Source organism: Lissotriton helveticus, chromosome 8 (genome assembly GCF_964261635.1).
Source record: "Lissotriton helveticus chromosome 8, aLisHel1.1, whole genome shotgun sequence".
NCBI classification, from domain to species: domain Eukaryota; kingdom Metazoa; phylum Chordata; class Amphibia; order Caudata; family Salamandridae; genus Lissotriton; species Lissotriton helveticus.
Window position 1 is genome coordinate 1285414192 of NC_136069.1, and position 18681 is coordinate 1285432872.

An 18681-nucleotide genomic window follows, 5' to 3' on the forward strand; every position below is an offset into this window, starting at 1 on the left:
TTTTGCGAGTATTGCTGATTGTTGTTTGTATGCCTCTACTGTGCTCCAATTTCTCCTTACTCTAAGAAACTGCCCGAACGGCAGGTTCTCTTTGAGTGATTTGGGATGGTGACTCCCAAAGAGTAGAAGGCTATTGCGGTCTGTGCCTTTCCTGTACATTGTTGTGGATAACTGACCTCCTTCAGTTTTGATGGTGAGGTCCAAGAAAGCTATCTGGGAGGGAGATGCAGTGATGGTGAAGTTCAGGTATGGGTTCAGGTTATTGATCCAATCAAAGAAGTTCCCATAGGTTTCTGGGGTCCCTGTCCAAAAGATCAGGATATCGTCGATGAAACGCTTCCATAGCTAGATGTTGTCACGGTAAGGATTCGAGTAATGGAAGATGTATCTACCATCAAATGCCGCCATATAAAGGCAGGCCACACTGGGAGCGAAGGTGCTCCCCATGGAAGTACCTTGCGTCTGATGGTACAGCTGACCTTTGAACTCAAAAAGTTCTCAGTCAGGGCCAGTGTGGCGCATTCCATGATGAAGCTAGGTGGGGTCAATGACTCCCAGGTGGCGGCATTCAGATCTTCCTCAATCACTTCTAGGGTGGCCCTTTGTGGTATGTTTGTGTACAGAGCTTCCACATCTAGAGTGATGAGGAAATCGATTTTGGTGGTATCTTGAAATTGGTCAAGCAGACGAAGCACATCCGTAGTGTCTTGTATGTATGACGGTATCTGTTTCACCAGTGGCTGAAGAAAATGATCACATAATTGTGACAATTGCTCTAGAACAGAATCAATTCCAGAAACGATTGGTCAGCCTGGCACTGGGGTGACCCCCTTATGAATTTTTGGTAATACATAGAAATAGGTTGTCTTAGGTTCTTTTTTGATGAGGAAGGATGACTCCTTCTTACTCAACCATCCCTGATCTCAGTGGAGTCAACCAGTCCGTGATAGATGTTGTTATGCTTTCAATGGGGCTTTTAGGAATAGCTGTGTAGTATTTCCTATTACTCAATTGTCATAGACATTCTGTGTCATACTCAGAGGTTGCCATTATAACTGTTGCTCCACCTTTATCAGCCTGTTTTATAGTGACTGTGGGATCGTTGGCCAGTGAATCTATCTCCAGCATTTCTTGTTTAGAGAAGTTGTTGAACTGTCTCACTTCAGTCATGGCTTTTACATCTTTTACGACTGCCTGTTCATAAGTTAGAATTTCATAGGGTACCATACCACTGGTGGGGGTAAAGGTGGAGGGTTTGTGTAGGCCTGAGTCCTCTTCAGGTTCAAAGGCTTTTCCGTAAAAAAACGATTTAAGGCATATTTTGCGGAAAAAACTGATGTAGTTTGCCTGTTTGTTTGAAGTTATCCACCTTAGGTGTGGGGACAAATCCTAATCCTTTCGGAAGGACTTTTTCCTCTGTGTTTGTCAGTTGTCGTGGTGAAAGGTTAACTACTAGGTTTGTTTTTTGGTTGTATGACTCCTGGTCTCCATCACCTGTTGTTGTGGTTCCTCCCATTGCACACTTTTCTCCTGTTGGTTCCTCTTCTTCACCCGTGACCTCTGCCTGAACCTCTGCCTAAAAAAGGCTGGCTCATACCTTGGGGTCCGTATTGGGGTGGGCAACTCTAAAGTAGATGTCCTGTCTTTCAAATACACTGCACCCTGCACATGGGGCTACCTAGGGCATACCTTAAGGGTGTGTGGTAATGAAGTCAGGATACATCAGCAGTATAATAATTAATGTATTTATTGAGCTTAGAGGAAGCACAGCGACAGGGAGCAGTGGCAGAAAACCAACTGTCAAAGCACCGCGTTCTGAGACAAAGCCTGGAACCATGAGGCCAACAAGGTTCCAACTACAGATGCCTAAGAGGCACAACACAAAGAATACTACATTATCCTCTTTTCTATAAAAAGGGAAACGAATGGAAAATGATAGTTGAGGAAAAGGAAACAAGAAACAAAAATGAGAAAGAAAGAAAGAAATAAAAGATAAAGAATAAAGTGGAAAAACACATCTGAGAGCAGAGAAAGAACAATGAAGTTACATAGCAATAATCTGGTACGACAAGGTCAAAATGCAATTATCGCTAATCTGGTACAACAAGGTTTAAAATGCAATTATCTGAACCTGGCAGGAATCCTACAAGTTCTGAGACTCCTGCGAGGCTCTGACACAGAAGTTGCATCAACAATACCATTTCCCCTCTTATCAACAGAATTAGGTAACACATTGCTACTATTAATCTTTGCAACTTTACAAATGTTCCACCAATCCTTGTTGTTCACACGCACAGCATTCCCACAGACCCTGTCGACCACTAGTGGTTCAGAGAACTTGCTCCTTCCTTTGGTGACATGAACAGAATCCTTTATGCGAATGACATCCCCAACAGAAATATTATGAGGCACAGATCTTTTCCTCTCATCAAAATAAGTCTTCTGTTTCCTCTGGGCTGCCAAAACATTGTGCCTTACCACACCATCAATGCCATCCATCACATTCATCTTTACCCACTTAGACATCCAACCTGGATAAATTTTCGTAGAAGGTTTCCTTCCTCTTAAAAGTTCGAAAGGAGAAACTCCAGTGGAAGAATGCGCAGTAGTACGGTAGAACCATAGCATGGAACGTACAGCATTCTCAACAACACATTTGCTGGCGATGGCCCACTGCACACAATTATTGAGCACACAATTCATCCTTTTCACAAGGCCGTTGGCCTGAGGATGATACAGAGAACTTTTCTTGTGACCAACACCACCCTGTTTCAGAAAACACTCAAATTCAGAACTGACAAACTGCACCCCATTGTCTGTCATGACCACAGAAGGAAAACCCTCCCTCAAGAAAATATCCTTTAAGAAAAGAATGACATTGGCAGAGGTGGGCTCCTTGACAAACCGAATCTCCGGCCATTTGGAGTAATAATCAATGGCCACAATGGCAAAGCGAGAAGAGGAAGGTAGAAGATAGAAAGGGCCAACTAAATCAACTCCAATCTTTTCCCACGCTCTATCAGGAAGTTGAATGGGCTCCAGCGGGGGTGTCCTTACCTTGTGACTTTTGTCAGAAGATTTACAAATAACACAATTATCTATCAAAATATCGACACAAACATCCATCTGTGGCCACCAGAACACATCCCTCAACCTCCGGTTTGTAAACGTTTTCCCCAAATGACCTTCATGAGCACCCTCAACAAGACGTTTCCTCAAGCTCTCAGGAGGAATAAGTCTGCCACATCGCAGAAGAATGCCATCTTCGACCGTAAGTTCGTCGGCAACCTTAACATATGTTTGGAATTCTCCAGAAACATACTTTTCCTTGGGCCAACCAGACTTCAGGTAATTGGCAACCTGAACAAGAACCTCATCCTTCAACAACTCCTCCTTCCACTCAACTTCATTGACGGCACACATCCCTTCAAGATCAGTCGCAGCAACAAAACAATCCTCTTGGTCATCCTCCTTTTGCATTTCACAGTCATTCTCTGTTATGGGAAAGCGTGAAAAATAATCCGCCCTGACATTCTTCGAACCAGGGAGATACACAATGTTGAAGTCATACTGTAATAGTTTGGTGGACAACCTCGCAATTCTGGGAGTATGTTCTTTGATTTTCTCCCCAGACAGAATAGAAACTAAAGGGCTATGATCCGTTCGAATCGTGAAATGGCTGCCCCAAAGAAAAGTATTGAACTTCCTGACTGCCCACCAGCAAGCTAAAAGCTCTTTCTCGATGACAGAGAAATTGACCTCAGACCCACGCAACACTCTTGAAGCATATGCAATAGTATTGTCAGTCTGCCCATTTTTCTGAGTGAGAACAGCCCCAAGGCCAAAACCACTAGCATCCACCGTGACAACACACTCCTTATTGGGATCAAAGGGTTTAAGTACATTCTCACTCACCAGCTGTAACTTGATCCATTCGAAAATTTCTTGACAGTTCTTGTCCCAGACAAAAGGTACATTGTTCTTTAACATATTTGTGAGAGGCTGAACCTTAGATGCATAGTCCTTGACAAACCTGGAGTAAAACTCACTAAGCCCTATAAAGGACTTCAAACCAGATTTATCAATAGGTGGAGTGGCATCTACAATGGCTTTAACTAGACCAGGACGTGGTTCAACCCCCTTATGTGAGACTACATGCCCTAGAAATTCCATTTTTTTCTTTAGGAAAACACACTTCTCAGATTTCAGTACAACACCTTTGTCTTGCATAAGTGGCAGAAAACCAACTGTCAAAGCACCGCGTTCTGAGACAAAGCCTGGAACCATGAGGCCAACAAGGTTCCAACTACAGATGCCTAAGAGGCACAACACAAAGAATACTACAGGGTGATTAGTATGTAGTAAAAGAGATGGTTTGGACCTGGCAAGGGGATGAACTTGCCAGGTCGAAATAGCAGTTTAAAACTGCACACACATGCTCTGCAGTTGAGGGCACTCATTTGGGTGGCACAATCAGTCCTGCAGGCCCACTAGTATGATTGAATTTACGGGCCCTGGGCACATATAGTGCACTGTACTAGGAACTTAATAGCAAATCAAATATGTCAATCATGGAGGAACCAAATGCCACTACACTTTAGACACAGATCACATGTCCTAAAGCCAGCAAAAACAAATTAAAAAACAGAGGTTGAAGAAGGCAAAAAACTTGGGGTAACCCCACAAAAAGGGCCATTTCCTACTCCTGTGCTAAGAATTATCTATTTACCCATACATATCCAGGACACTGAAAGGACCTTTAAACCAGATGTAAAGATCTTGGGTTAGATGTTAATTTGAGAAGGCTAATTCTTTTTCCAGCCAAAGTGCTACCATCTGCCTCCATTTCACAAAATGCATAGGTTGGGAACCTACCTAATTTATATGGGGCCTCTGCCTCCACTAGCAGGCTGAAACCCATCCAGCATCAAATGAAGATCATACTCACTGCTAAGTTCAGATACTGGTGGCCAGACAGGGAGTGGGGCATTGCGGCACAGTGGGCCTCCAAAGGACAGAGCTGTTGGCTCTCCCCTGTGGCTCCTGTCCTGTACTCCAGATTGTCATATGACTTACACTGTGGTCTGCTGCACTAATCCATTGATGTATTCACAGCTGGATAGAAGTGCACTCCACAGATGTTATCATTTGCTTGGTTGGTCAAAGGAGGACATGGATCTCTCCTATAGCTGGAGAGTGTGAATGCCACCAAAAAAGGGCAATGCTCACAAGGACTCAATAAATCTCTGTCACTCTTCCTTGCACCCTAAGTGCCCACATGAAACCTTGAACATGAATTCAAAGTTTTCCTCAGGCCTGGCTATACATATGTGGCCCTGTGCTGCAAGTGACCATTTCTGACTGGTACAGACCTCTGACAGAACAGGACATCGTCATGGAGATAGTGGTATCACTGTAATGGTGTCTTTGAATACCATAACCACTCAGCTACCTTTTAAACTGATTTAAAAAAAAATGTTTTCATGTCAGACAGCCGAGCATTGGTCAGAGAAAGAATTGAGCAGAGGCAGTGTCTATGTTCAAGTCTAATTGAGGACCTTACAGGCATAGTAGGGCTATTTCAAGAGTATCACATCCTTTTTTAATTCTATTAAACATTATGGGGCCAATTACCAAGTTCGGTCGGAGGCTTTTCGATCGACCCTGTCGGTTTGCTGTCCGACCGCCGAATTATGATGTCGGCAGTCGGTGCGTGAACCAGTCGGTCATCCCGTCATGGTTCTGACCGGCTTTCTGAGTCGTTCTGCTGGTCAGAACTGCACAGTAATCCCCTATGGACGTCGTTTCTGCCATCAGGATTATGATGTCAGCTTCCCACAGCATTTCCGTGCCTGCCTTCCAGACAAGAAAAGGCTGTCAGAATGCAACTTTGGAGGTCCCTAGTAGGGCCCCCTTGCCTCTATGGCCTACATTTTGTGGCCGAGGGGTACCTAGAGTGCCCCCCTGTAAATCCATGCACTGGGGGTGCCTGCCACAGGGTGTAGGGTTTTACACACACCCCTATTTCTTTATGGGAGAATATATTACGTCCGGTTTTCGAGATTGAGGTGGTGTTTATTGGAGGCAACTCTAACCGACATCGTAATAAGCCCCATCATGGTCAAGATCAGTTTTTATTACATTCCACAACTGCCAATTTCTACTAATTTACCCACTATTAAGTAGCAAAAAATTAAGGCATCTGTACTATTCATTTTAATCTTAAATTCTGCCTTCTACTAATTAGTTGTGCATTCTCTCTTTACTCTTTGACATAGCACATAAAATACCATGATCCAAAGGTATAGTCAATAACAAAAACCTTTTAACATGAATTTTCCTTAACTTTGTGGTGGAATCACCTTTGAAATGTGATATCAATAACGCCAGCAACAAATAACTATGTTTATTTGGAAATTAGATTCTACAAATAGTTGCATAAAATACTTAATGAATGCAAATCATGCAATCTCCATTAAAATAAATACAAATCATATGCATGTCATTACAATAACAGCATTCAACAGCGTGTCCCGCCTGGGAGACGTCCCCTAGTCACAGCTCTTTCATCCCAAAGGGGTAACTCAATTAGTAATAGATTCCAATTAGTCGCAATGTTTTTAAGTTCACATTCATTTATTTTTTCATTGTTTTCAAGAATTCCTTCATTCTTTTATAAGCATTTGATTTTCAAATCCAATTGAATTGTATTCAATCACATTCTTCAAACTTATCCATCCAATGCATTTCGGCTATTATTAAGCCTTCATCAGGGATATCAATCTACAATTAAGAGAATATGATACATGAGGAAACAGAAACTCTTATTCCACATATAGTGACTTTGTCAAAAAGGAAGGTGAGATGGTGAGAAGGCCAACGCCCCCAGATGTAGATTATTCAAAATAGATTGTAGAACTAAATAATATCACCCGTGACTGTTTTAAAAAAATGAATGAATTTACACAAATCAAATGTATTCACATAATCGTGAGCAATAGGCAATCGTTGAGAAAATATAATGGTCACTACAAATATCTTCAAGTTCGAGATTCTACACTCATCATCTCTACATGTAGTTAAAAAGCGCTAGGACAATTATCATGTAACTTTCGAAAATGACCAATTCTCGGACTTCGCGCATATCCTCTGTTTAGGTAACGGTTCAAACTAGTCAATTACGCGCCATTGATGTTGCCGCACACATTTCGAGAGCCAACCGTAATTTAGACAAATTAACATGACATGCAACATTTGAAGGAACCTAATGTTCCTATGGTCCTAGTAATGAGTTCCTGTTGATAAACTTACTTGGATACAGAATACTGCAGCTTCGAGTGTTCACTCGATAAGTTGCTCGCGTTTAAAGTCCGTGAGCGTTTCTGCTCCAGTTAAGCTATCGTTCATAGAGATAGAGAGAGGACTAACCTTCTAGTGAAAAGAGTGAGTGCCATATTGAAACAATGTAAACGATTTACGGAGAACATTCTCAGAATGCATACGTGAATCTGAATAACAAACAAATTAGCTAGTTGGAAAAAATGGAAAAACAAACTATTAAAAGAACAGATGTAAAAGACTAAATAACAGAGAAAAATCTAATTTTGGTCAATCAATGGCATACATGGCAAGTCCAATGTCAATAAAGTTAATTCAAAGTTCTGATTCTATAGGTAACAGCTAAATTCAACTCTATCATTCATCCCATTGGGCTTTAAAGTATCTAGTTTATAGATCCAAAAGTTTTCACGTTTCAAGAGTAGTTTGTTGTTATCGACTCCTTCTTGTTTTGAGACTGACTCCAAAATTAAAAACCTCAATTGACTGATGTGAGAAGCTTCCTGAAAATGGGTAGCAACTGAGGATTTTGTGGATTTATTACGTATGTTAGACTTATGTTCATTTAGGAGAACCTTCATTTTGCATTCAGCTTTACCCACATATCCTTGCCCGCAAGGACATTTTAGAAGATAAATGATGTTAGAACTGTCGCAAGTTGCGGTCACTCTCAATTTAATGTTATATCCCTTGCTTGGATGAGTCATGGTGTTTCCTTTTATTATGCAGTTGCAGTGACTGCAGTTGTGGCAGGGCAATGTTCCTCTGAAATTTTGAATTTTGCTCGGTTCCTTGGCTTAAATCAAACTACATAAATTGGGAGCTCTGTGATAAGCGAAAAGTGGAAGTTCAACTTCATGCTATTTTACCACTTCCAAATTGCGAATTCGCAATTACAAAATGATCATGCATTGCATTTAAGAAATCTGAAATTGCGATTTCTTAAATGCAATCGCAATTTAAGAAATCGCTATATGGTTGCGATTCCTAAAATTGCGAAATGCATGATGCATTCCAAATTAGTCAATTGCATTCGCAAACGGCCGAAAATTGCGATTCGCACCGTTTGCGAATGCAATTGACTTTGATGCATGTGGGCAAATGTCTTGTATTTGCCACACATACACTGTGTATACAATTTAAGGGTGGGCGTAGTTCGCGAAGTAGCGCTACGCGAAGTGCACTTCGCACTACGCGAACTTCACGTAGCACTACGCGAGCTGCGTAATAGCATGTTCGCACTGTGCAAGATGCGTTTTCAATGATGGCACAGTGCGGACAACCATCCGGCACAGTGCAAGCATTGAAAACGGCATCTTGCACAGTGCGAGCTGTAGTTTTCTACTGCTCGAGTAGATTATTACTCGAGCGGCAGCTTTCTCAACATGAACAGGTAGTTTCTCATTGAGAGCGGTCGCGAGAATGCGCAACCACTCACAATGAGAAACCTGACCTCCTCGCGTTGAGAATCTCGCCGGGATGTCATTTTGCCTGCTCGCGGTCGCGAACATGACGTTCAGGACCGCGAACAAGCAAAAAATTACCGCTGCACTACGCTACGCTGCGCTACGCATGTTCGCACTGTGCTACGTTAAGCTCGCGTAGTGCGAAGTTGCAAAAACTTCGCAAACTCCGTGAGCGTAGCGTAGTGCTTCGCCCAGGGTTAGTATACATACTCTCAATGCCCACTAGATGTCAGCACAATGGTCTAAGTGCAATACTAAAGCAGAACTTTTAATAGAATGTGGCCAGTAGGCCCTACTCTTTCCTGACACACCGAAATGGTTTGGTCAGGAATATTATTTAAAACAAAATGGTACACTGTCACCACCACATCCCAGAACACAGAGTAAATTCACAGGTCATGAAAAGAGGGCACACTTGGCAGAACATAACACCAACAACATAGTTGATTGTGCACCAAAATTACCCTTATGTTTAAATGGAATGTATTAAACACTAATAAAAGAAATTATTAAAACAAAAATGGTTACTATTATGTCAAATTTTATGTGATTACATATAGTATATTTAAAGGAAGCTGGAAGGCATGACGTGTTGACATTGTCATTAACTATTGTTAAGTTTGGAAAATACATTGAAGTATTACCATTACTGTCCAAAAGGACACCGGTTAAATTCATTGCAACTTGGTTTTTCATCAAAATTCATAGACAGTAATGAAGAACAGCCATTTATATGATACAGAGAATACACTTCTGGTACATTTGCTGTGTTTATGTAAGGTGCACATAGCCAACAAGCACAGTCTACTCTTGCAACCGAATGTAGGACAGACATCTCTTTACTAATACACTGGTTTTGGAGAGGGTTTTGCATGGTGATACACATTGTATTTGTAAATCCATGCTATAAATACATGGAAATGTCCAACAAGTCAATGCTTGAATATATTGGCCTAGATGATCTGGCTGTTCAAATTTAATCCATTCTATTCACTCTTCTGGAGACTGATCGAAGAAACACAGCACCAACGCCATTTAATATGTTATCAGTGCTTTGTGTTCTCAGCTGGCAAACCTATCCAAGTGCATCAGCGCCTGCTTGATCCAGCTAATAGAAGGGATTGTGAATTATGTTATTAGAGACTGCTCACAATAATACAGAGGTATGGGATTTGTCCTTTATGTCACTAGAATCAGGGGTTCTAGGATAGTGTTAGGGAAACACGCTGTCTCATGGTCCTGAAGAAGGACCCCAATGTATTATGTGCCATTCATGGCAAAGACATGTAGACCTTGATGGGATGAGGAGAACGGTGTCCTATTCACTGCCTAGCTTCTCCTACTTCTGATGTTTTTAACCTTATAAAGAATAGGCTTTCAAAATAAGATAATAAAGGATTTGCAGATATCTGACACCCTTTTAACAGCATTTATAGAGCCCTTGGCTGGCTGTACCTTGCAATTATGAAAAGCGCAAAGAGCTCTGGATCAGTCCGATGAGCATCTAAGATAGTGCTAACAAGGGAACAACCCCATTTATGAAATATGTCACCTACAGTGAGTGAGGGGGTCTCATCCTCTTAAAAAATATATAATCCTATTAAAACAATTTCATCTGTAGCTATTTCTCACAATAAACTACACAGTATCACATGCACATTGGGACTCTTGCTACCTAAAGTTTTTTTTTAAATAAGACAAATCCTACAAGTCCTTCTGTTGTTTGGATGTTGGATAGGGAAGTGATACCTAGTTAGCTACGTAATTCCTCTTATTCACCTACTTGTGAGTATATGCCCTTATTACAGCCTTTTAAGTCTTGCAGATTGTTACCATACTGTCCATTGATCCCTGATTGTCAATGTAGACATTTTTAATGGCATGTAATGGGTCGTCTACCTAGTTTTATGTTGGTTAAACACCATGATGGTAGTCTTCAGTTCTCAAATTATTGTTGCTGTCACATTTAATGCACAGTGAACAGATATTTTCCCCCACTGTGCAGCTGGCATCTGTGAATATGTTCACAATTGCCTATAGTGTGCAGAAATAGTGAATCCTAGAGTAGAAAGTTTGAGCCACAGAGTAATAGGCTTTTTAGAGCCATGGATGTCTCAATCCTAAAACTTCATGCCTCCTCGAGGCAGGCGTCAGGAGAAGAAATGTTTTAATTTATACTTAGTTTTTCCAGCTATGTGTGCTGCATTGCACAGCACACATACACAGTGGGAAATGTTTTAACGGATAGATTGGACTGTGGAGGATGCTCTTTCAGTACAAAACACATGCTTTGGAGAATGCAAACACCCTTATAGTACAAGGGTGTGTGCATTGGCAGCCAAAAGTGTGGCAGAGCAGGGGAGAAGAAAGGTGCACCATATCTTAGTAGATATCACCTTATGTTAGTCGCTGGAGCACATTTTGTCTCTCACCTTTTGACACAAGACAGCACAGCAACATTATTTGCTGCACCACATTGCATCAAATATGAGTAAATCTGAGCCATATTACCTTCCCATTAATCTAGCAGGACATGTATCCTTTTGGTTGAAGGCCATCCATTTTTGCCCTACTTTGCCTGAAGTGGTTGGGCACCATAATGCATCTGCCATATTTTGTCGAGGAGCTACCTCTCCTCAGGAAAGATAATCTGTTGTTAGAGGATGGAGAGAGGTTGTTCTTTCTGCACACCCCCTCAGAGATCCACTGCGATTCAGTCTGTCAGCCCTATGTTCAATGTAAAATCTCCTGTAGGGACCATACCCTTAGCCCCAAGGCCCCCAAGTCATAATCCTTACAGTGCCAACACAAGCCAGGTGTTGTGGACTGAAGAGATTGTCTGACAGGGCGCCACATCTCCACTCCTAGACACAGTTGCTCTGGATAATCTCTGCAGAGGGGTGTGGGAGGAAGAGGCAGGGTTAAAGAAGACATTAAACTGGGCCCATTTGCTTGGATTCCTTGGCAGACACTTTGACTCCAGTTTCAGCAGGTGATTGTCAAGGCCAGGCCTCCAGATTCCCACCCCCACCATGCCGTCTGAATATTTGCGCCCTCCTCGAATGCCCTGGTGTAGGAAGGAGAGGTTCTCAGGCCTGGCTATACTCCGGCATATCTTTCATCTCTTCCTGTCAGACCAACGCAAGAGCAGGGAAAGAGACACAGTATAGGCAGAGAACGAGGCAAGACTAAAGAAAAGACCAAAGAGGGACGAAGAGAAAGAAAGCCTTGGGGGCGGGAATTCGATAGGAGAAGAAAACAGTAAAGGTGGAGATATATACGAGTGAGAGGCGAAAAGGGGGCTTTGGAGGGGGGTGGGTGTTTTTCCGAGCACTCTCCAGCGGTACTGCGCTACTAGCAGCCAGCCACTATTAAAGTGAACGCGCCCATTAACCCCTTCGGCGCTGATGACAAAGCCAGCTCGTCATGGGCGTTACCTGCGCTACGCGCATGACGAGCTGGCTTTGTCACGTAACGCGGGATTTTAAAAAATCCAGTGCGCAGCGGGAAAACCCGCTAGCGCGCATGCGGTTGAGCGCTCTGCAGCTCGTTCTTTTTCATGTCAGGCGAGTCTGACTCTGACACTTGACCGACCGTCCTCAAGCTCTACCTATCCCTCAGGAAATCTGCGTCACTGACAAACTGTACTCTGCTGCTAGAGGTGAAAGTGCAGCAGGAGCAGTCGCACAGGGGCCTAGGGGACCCATTGAAACCTGCGTGGCAGCAGCTTTGCATCCCCGAAAGTGCACTCTATCATCCCCTCTATACCAATGCAGCTACTGACGGCCCCCATCACCCATCTAAGCTCGGAGTTACAGCTGACTGTCTCCCAGCACCCACGAGCGCCCCAGCACCCCCAATCGCCATTCCCCACCCGGGGAGTTTCAGGAGCATGCGGACCGTTTCCCTCTCATATATGTTATGTTGAAGGCAATTCCACCTGTGGAGGATTTTTGGTTCCGTCTACTCTCGCTCTGTTCCTTTCAACCCAATACATAGGTGGCTCTTGTGACGAGGGTGTCCACCTGGCAGTCTGTCCGCTTTGTGTCTTTAGGTGAGCGCTCACAGGGGCATGTCCCATGCCTGCACCCCTCCCGGTAGCGGATTCAAGTCAGTCTCTGAGCTGCTGCTTTGTATTTCGGAAGGGTGCGTCTCCGGTTCGGCCGTGTGCAGGTTTCACCAGCCAGGGGTGCATTTCCATGTTTTGCTGAATGTCAGTGAATAGTAACTAAGGCACGATCTAAAGGGCTGCAACCAGGAAAGAGAAATGAATCGAGAGAGAGAGATGTCAGTCAGCCTCGCTTCACTTCACCGACAGGAAGTGGGGGGTGAAGGATTGGGGGCGGAGAGCACTAGGAGGGACTGGTAAGTGGCAGCGACAGGCGAGAGCTCCCCATGGTGCCGCCCTGCCGTCCTTGGTAGCAGAGTCTCCCGTGCAGACCCTGCCAGCTGGAGCCAGGCTAGACAATTACAAACTGAAGTAAAACAGTGACAGGCCTTTGCAGCAAAGACCAGGAAGAGGCTGAAGGTGGGAGGGCGGGGGAGATACTCTCCCCTGCTGCAGTGTCTGCCGGCAGACGCTGGGAGGGAGAGCCCAGCCGGAGTGGGTGGCAGGAGAGCTGCAGTCCCCGTGGCCCCCTGCGCCTCCGCTCTCTGTGTCTGCTTCACAGATGTCGCAGATTCCCTTTGTAGCACTAGAACAGCAAGTTCCATATGTAGGCAAACAGAAGGGGGTGAAGTCTGGTATTCCTGAGACTTCAGTCAGGAGGCAAGCTCAAGTCAAGCCCTTGGAGTAATATTCTGCAAGATGATGAAAGTTCTTTAAACGTTCCTTCTCCTTTCCTTGGCAATGAAGAGACCACTGCAGACCAACCCAGCAAGCAGCACGCTGGCAGAGGCAGCAAGCAGCACACCGGAGGTACAGTCCAAACTCCTGCAGCTTCCTTGGTTCTTCTCCTTTGCAAAGGGTTTCTCTTGTTCCCAGAAGTGATCTAAAGTTTTGGGGTCTGGGTCCCCATATTTATACTCACATTCTCTTCGTTCTCTGAAGGCAGAGATGCCTCTACCTAGTCCAAACTAGTTCTGGTCAGTCCTGGAGCTCTTTGTTTACAAGACTCCTTCTTTCCTTTCACAGTGTAGGCCAGGGACGTCAGATGCACCACAGGAGGTGGAACCAGCATTGTGGAGGGAAGGCACAGCCCTATTCAGGTCCCAGGTGCAACTCCTCCCACCCATCTACATGCAGATCTCTCTATTCAGCCCTGTGCTGACGCACCCTGTCTCCTGGAATCCCCCAGCCCCTGTCACTCAAACTTCAGACAGGAATACACAACCTAGCAGAGGCAGGCTTGGATAGTTAGGCAAGAAAATACCTACTTTCTAAAAGTGATATTTTCAAACACAGAATGTTAAAAGCAACTTCACTAAAAAATCTATTTTATCATTCTGAATTCAGGCATACTAAACTCGAATTTCTACCTAGTTCCCTGAGTCAGTTAGGATTATAAGATGTTATAATCAAACTGCCCATGCTGGCCTATTGGGAACAAATAGCCTTGCAATAGTGAAAAACGAAAATAGCTGCAATTCACTATTAGGAAATGCCACCCACACCAGGGCATGTCCTACTTTATACTTACAATGCACCCTGCCCTTAGGCCTACCTTAGGCGTATCTAGTATGAAGAAAAGGGAAGGTTTAGGGACTGGCAAGTGGGTGCACTTACCAAGTTGACATGCCAGTCACAGACTGCATACAGGCCCTGCAATGGCAGGTCTGAGACACACTTTACAAGCTGCTTCTGGGGGTGGCACAACCAGTGCTGCAAGCCCACCAGCAGCATTTGATTTACAAGCCCTGGGCACACATGGTGCACTGTACTAGGGTCTGACAAGTAAATCAAATAACCCAATCATGGAGTCACTAATTAGTACTACAATTTAACATAGGGAGCACTAGCACTGTGGCTCTGAATAGCAGTGGCACAGTGCCCAAAGCATCTAAAACCAGCAAACAGATCAAAAACAGACGAGGCAATCAGCAAAAAGCGGAAGGGAGACTCACTTCAATGATATCAGGTCTAACAGTGAACAATTGATAAGTTTTCAACCTTGACTTGGGATGTTAACTGATTCACATAAGAGAAACTGTCCCTGATAGACAGCTACCCCTTTGAAAATAATGTTGGTGGTGTCTGAGCCCAGATTACAAGCGCCTGCTCCAACAATGTTTCTCATAAAAAAAAATTTAATTAGCACCTGTCCCTTAAAGAGACATGGGCTACTTTTAAAAAATATATATTTTCTATTTGGGAAAGCTAACACAGGGATGGGGTCTGTTGTCGCCTGTAAACCTCTGTCCCTGCATTTGCAGCTAATCACATTTAGTGCTAAAAAATTATGCCTTGCCTGATTACATGATGCAGGCTTTTTTTAAACCCCTTGCATTTGAACAGAATGCATTGTGACCTAGTAGTAGGTAGGTCACATCGCAAAGTGCATTTCCCTCCGCAAACCAGTCAGGAGCTTATTTAAAAGCCCCTTGCGCCTCCGGTGCATCAGTTTTTGTATGGGAAAAAGTGACGCATCAGTGGCGCAAGGGGCCTGAAAATAAGCTCCTCAGGGCATTATTTATGAGGCCCTTATGCACCCTTGCGTCACTTTTTGTGACTGTGCGGCGGCCTAATAAATGTGCCAAACTGTGCCATATTTACAAAGTGATGCTTCTAGGCAGACACGTCACTTTGTTAACCCCTGTGCTACATTATACCTGTGTAAGGTATAATATATGCAGGGTGGGCATTCTCAGGCATAAAAGGCCCGTAGGAGTGTCGCAGTGAAATCTAAGAGGTTTCACTGCGGCACTTCTACGTCCTCGCTTACGCCTCTTTTAAGAAGGCATAAGGGGTGACGCAGGCCTTTTCACATGGGGCTTGTCCCATATGAAATGGCACATTGTTGGAGACGCGTCAGTTTCCAGACACATTCCAGCAATGCACCATTTTGCACCAACAGATACGTCAGGATTCCTGACGTATCTGTCAATCCTTGCGACATGGAGCGCCATACAGTAAATACGGCACATCCATGGTGTCGCAAGGAGGGCTCACTGAAAAAAGTTGCATTGCTGTTTTACCGCAGTGATGCAACGCTCTTCATAAATGAGGCCCACAGTTTGCAAATTGCACATCAATGGCTTGGAATGGAGATACTATATCATGCCTTTAGACTTCGCATTGGCAATGTCAGTTGCACTGGCTTTGTGACTCAAAGTCTTATGTGCATCGAGTCTTCATGAAGCTCCCCATGGATCGCACCCACATTTTTTGAAGAAAAGTTTCACGCACTTTGAAATTTCACTAATGAACGTTCTCACCTGTGAAGGACCATTCTTAGCACGAGCGATATGCCCGCACGGGGCATGTTATTTCAGTTGATGGCAGTGATGACGAGTCTAACTCAGTCCTGTGGAAGGAGCGGACTGTGATGAATGTAAACGCCAAACATCAAAAGGGAACAAACATTCTCTCAGGTTCAGCCCGAGGGCAGAATGTTCTCGATCGTGAGCCTTGAGTAGATTCATATCTCAACACTCACGTTTTTTCATACCTGCTTTACTGTTACTTCTTCAAGAAGCGGGCAGTTAAGTTATTAATATAAACATGCTGGCAGGGTGCTTCTGAAAGGCAGACTCCTATTGGTGACTTTGTCCAGGAAGCCAAAGCAAGACAAACCAATAAGTGGGCATTAACCACCTTGATGTTGTTTCTACTTCAACAACGTGCTTAAAATACAGCTGTTGCAGACAGGAGCACGGTCAAAACATTGCACAGAAAATCGAATTAGTTTGTTCATGAAAGAGATGTGTTGATTTCAGGTTTTAAGGCATCAGGGCTGCAGCATGAGATAGATCAAGAGAACATAATTTAACTTCAGGATAAATCATAAAAGCAGGCTGTTATTTAATGGAGGTGGAGGGCAATGCCAAGGTGTTGGAAGTGTGCTAACAGCAAAGTTTGGTGTTAAAATGAAATAGCACTGCAGGCGTAAACAAAGGTCTGCATTTTGCGATGACGAGGTTTAACAGCATAACATAATGTTACTTCAAAAGCTGGTTGTTAGGAATAGCACTACTGATGTCAGGGCCTGAAACTTGGAATGGTGCCCAGAAGTTGCCTATGTGCACATGACTTTTACTGCATATCTGGGCAGGAACTTTTTTGCCCTTATATTTCATGGAAAGTCGTTTGTAGTGCTCTGTATTGTTTTCATGTGTTCTTCATATTTAAAATATGCATTTATGCAAAATCTATTGGTTCCATACAACAACGAATGTAGGGTGATATTTACAATAAATGTTCGGCCATGGAGCTGTGACAAAATCAGCAGTGCTACATTCTGAAATTTTTAAAACGCAGGGATGCCCCCTATTCACAGTGTTTCCCCAAGTGCTGGAGCAAAAAAAGCTGCCTATCGCGAGCTCAGGCCAACTGCCGCCATGTTGCGAGGGTTCCAGCGCTGCAAGGGCAATTGTTTATGTGGAGGAAGGTACACCTTCCTTCACATAAACAATAATTCATAGCTATTTGCTCTCTCTATGTGTGCTGCAGAATGTAGAATGCAGCAAACATGGAAAGAACAATCAACAAGGAGAAATCAATGATTTCTCCATGTATCGCCATTCTAATGCCTGGTAATCCATGGGGTTAGAATGGCGCTGTTTGGGCGCTGCCTCAGCCTTGTAAATCTGGGGCAGTGTTAAAAAGCAATGGGTGTTGTGGTGGAATGCCCATAGCAACTCCCATTTCTCGCCCCTTTGCAGCAGAGGACTGCGGCGGAAACGGGCATATTTACAAGGTTGTGTTAAGCCATGTTAAGTGGCTTAGCTCCACCTTGTAAATATGGGAAATGGCGCTACGCTACCGGAGCGTCCAAAAAAGTGATGTGCCGGTGGTGATTGGGGCTTATAAATGTGCCCCATAATTTTAACTCAAGTCCACATTATCTCGTATGGTCACACTAAGACCCAGATCTACAGATTTTTCGTGCAATGCAGCACAGCATCCAGATTTGCTGCACTGTGTTGCGCATGAGGGAGGACATATACTGCAGCATCAGTTCTACAAAGATTGGCCTGCTGTGGCATTATCCTCTGGGTTGGCACTCAAGTAAGTCTGCATTGTGTGACACACTGCCTCACATCATTGTGTAGAGGTGAGAGTGCATTGTCTAGCATACAATTTGTTCTGGAGGTAGTTCTTCTAGTATAACTTCCTATTGATAGGCAAACCCAGAAGGTTCTCATGTTTTGGATGAGTACTGCACATGCTAGCAAACAATGCATCATGTTTTTGAGCAATATCAATTTTTGGCCTTGTTTGTGTCTGCTCTGCTTAGACGCTGGCCCAGATTCACGGAGAAGTCACACAACATGTGCAGCAAGTAAAGTTGCTGAGCTGCATTGATTGAAAGGGAGAAAGTGAAAAGCGCCATATCTACTAAGAAGTGCTTCTGTTCAACTCTCTCCCTGCGCTGGAACTCTTTTGGCTGCCATGTGCCAAAGCAGACACCCTTGTATCAGCTTTTTCCACATAGTGCTAGTGTGTCTGCATTTTGGGAAGCATAGGTTTTGTGCTGGGAGGGGTCCCTTCCAGTGCACAATCTACACTTTAAGGCGGTTCCCACAGTGTATGTGTGCTGTATAATGAAGCATTCATGCAAAGTAAGAAAAACGAGGAGAAATTAAAATATTTTCCCTCATAACACTTGCCTTGATGAGGCACATGATTTTGGTGTAAATCCCTGTCTACAATTTTTGTTGATAGGGATTTGTGTCAAATCCCAAGGGTGGTTGCATGGAACTCACATGCACCACCCAT